Source organism: Solanum tuberosum, unplaced genomic scaffold (assembly GCF_000226075.1).
Source record: "Solanum tuberosum cultivar DM 1-3 516 R44 unplaced genomic scaffold, SolTub_3.0 scf00146, whole genome shotgun sequence".
Taxonomy (NCBI): domain Eukaryota; kingdom Viridiplantae; phylum Streptophyta; class Magnoliopsida; order Solanales; family Solanaceae; genus Solanum; species Solanum tuberosum.
Window position 1 is genome coordinate 779,841 of NW_006239076.1, and position 2,754 is coordinate 782,594.

Here is a 2,754-nt window from a genome sequence, read left to right on the forward strand (position 1 = left end):
CCCTAGGAGATACTTCTTTAAGCATGTCTAGGTTCATTATTAAGATGGACCCTATGAGATACTTCCTTAAGCATGTCTAAGTCCATTAATGCTTTTGAACACTTGGAGATACTTCTTCAAGTATGTCTTAGTTCATTGGATATGGAGATTGCTACTAGAAACCTTAACTCCACTATGTGAAGGCTTACATCTCATGAGACCTAACTTTGGGAAAACCCACACACTACTATGTAAGAGTTCCCCTTTAACTTGGATAGTCCCCACATCAACTAGGTGTGATTCTCCTTTCAACTTGGAGCCCAGACCCTACCTTATATGACACTCCATCTCATTGTCAATACCCACTAGGGGCCAAGCATACATCCCTAGATTCACTATTAAGCCTTGCTTAATATTCATGTCTCATGGAAGAATGTCCTTGACAATCAATCCATGTTCAAGTGATTCTATTACTTTATACATTCAAGTATTTATAAGGTAGGTTAGGTGAGTATAGGCCTTTCACCATAATTCTAACTATTAGACTTCTATTCATCACATTAACTTTACTCTCAAAGCCCTAGTGATTCAACATTCATGACTACAAGCCTTACTTCAAAGCTTTAGTTCATATAATCATCATGCATATCTAGGTTTCATGACATTCTAGTCATAAGCTTCATCTTTAATCAATTCTAGTCATAATTCACCATATAAGTTCAATCTCAAGCTTTACTAGTCATAATTCATCATATATGCTTCAATCTAATTCAATTCATGATTACATGCTACTATTCTTGAACTATTACTATACAATTCATCTATTCTAGAAGATCAATCTATAAACCCTCAATTTCCCCTTTCATGACATAAATCCACATAAAACCAATTTCATCAATTAGACTAGGGTTAAACATGGAAAACATATGAATTCATCATAATATCATGATTCAATACTAAAACAATCATAAACAAGTATTATCCACTTAATTGGAATCATATTTAATACTACCCACAACATAGGAAGAAACCCTAGCTAGAATTGGGTTTTATCTTCACAATTGGGGGAAATCTAGGGGTCTCTATGGATGGAAGAGTCCATAGATGAATAAGCTATCATACCTTGATTATAAATCCCTCACAAAGCTTGTATCAATGGAGGAAATTGACCTAGCTTGACCCTCTCTTCTTCTTCTTCTTCTTCTTGGGTTTTTTAGAGAGGGGATTTTTGAGAAGATGAACTTTGAGATCTTTTGGGGTTTTGGAATTAATGACTTAGTTAGGGTGGTTAATGACTTAAAATAGTTTATATAGGTGTATAAAGTCCATACAAAACGACCCCCACTTAAAACCAACTAAAAAGGAATTTACTAAAAGACCCCTCACTAGGAAACCCACTCCCAGGCTCCACGATAGGGCTCACGAGCCGTGGTCAAGACCACGACCCGTGGTCCTCGGGAAATGGTTATGGGTTGGTGTCTTTGCCTCCATAATGCTAAGGCACGACCACGAGCCTTCCCACGAACCGTGGTCAAGACCACTGGCCGTAAAGTGGCTCGTGGTCCATGGTCCAGTGGCTTGGCCCCAAGGACCTTCCTCCCACAAAGCTAAGGCACCTTCACGAGGCCTCCCACGAGCCTTGGTCAAGACCACTGACTGTGGTGGTGGCCGTGAAGTTGGGGCAGTGCTTGCAATGTTAGGGCAGCCTTGGCCTTTGGCTTTTAGCCTTGACTTTTGTAGCCCTCAACTAAACCCTAGATGGTCTACTAAGCTACGGGAAGTCATTTTACGATTCTAACCCTTTCTTCAAACTCTAAAACCTTCACGTAAAGTTCTAGTTTAGTCTACAAATTTTTGGAATATTACAGTGTAGTCCATCAATTTTAAGTCAGCGACTTTTGTGTCTTTTCCTAATTATTTTAATTCAATACCATGTCGTTTTACCTTTTACCCAAAGCCCTATATAAAAAATTTTAACCCCAAAACCACCCAATTCAATTCATTCTCTTAAATTTCTAAAAGAAGAACAAGTTCATCCTCTCTAATATTTCTCTCTCTAGAAGCTTGAAGAAGAAGACTAGGGTTTTCAAAACAAGTCTCCAATTCCACCATTGAATCCAAGTTTGTGGCATTGAGGTATGATAGTATTCATATATGGATCCCTTTTCTCCATAGAGTTCCTAAATTCCCCACTTTTGAAGTTAGGGTTTTCTTCTATGTCATGAATTCCTTTTTAGATTGATATAATTGATTGTTTTATAAAGTATTGTGCAAGAATTAAGGTAATCTCATGATTTTAAGATTAATCCCCATGTACCCATGCTTAACTCATGTTTTCTAGATTTTCATGAAAGAGGATTTTGAACTATTGATTAACGTTTCAAGGACACTTCATCCAATTCTAAGTGTCAACGATCGCTGAGTTGGGGTCGAATTCCACAGGGAGCGGTACGTGTTTAAGAGTTAATCGGGAAGTATGAACATGATCAAATCAGTCATAGGAATAAAAAATTATTGAATAAAGACATAATTCAAATCAGGGGGTGACACGAATGTCAAATGGGGGGTTTTGGTTTGAAATTATCAACTACAAACAGTGGCAAACAATATGAAATAACAATAATGAGACGGGTTGTTGGGATGTGGTTCGATTATAGGCTAGTATAGACAAACGAGTAATTGCAACTATTAGAAAATAGCTAGATATTAGTGAGTAAGCTAGACTATAGAGGAGGTAAACTTTCTCTCGAACAATTTACCCCAAATCAAGTTGAT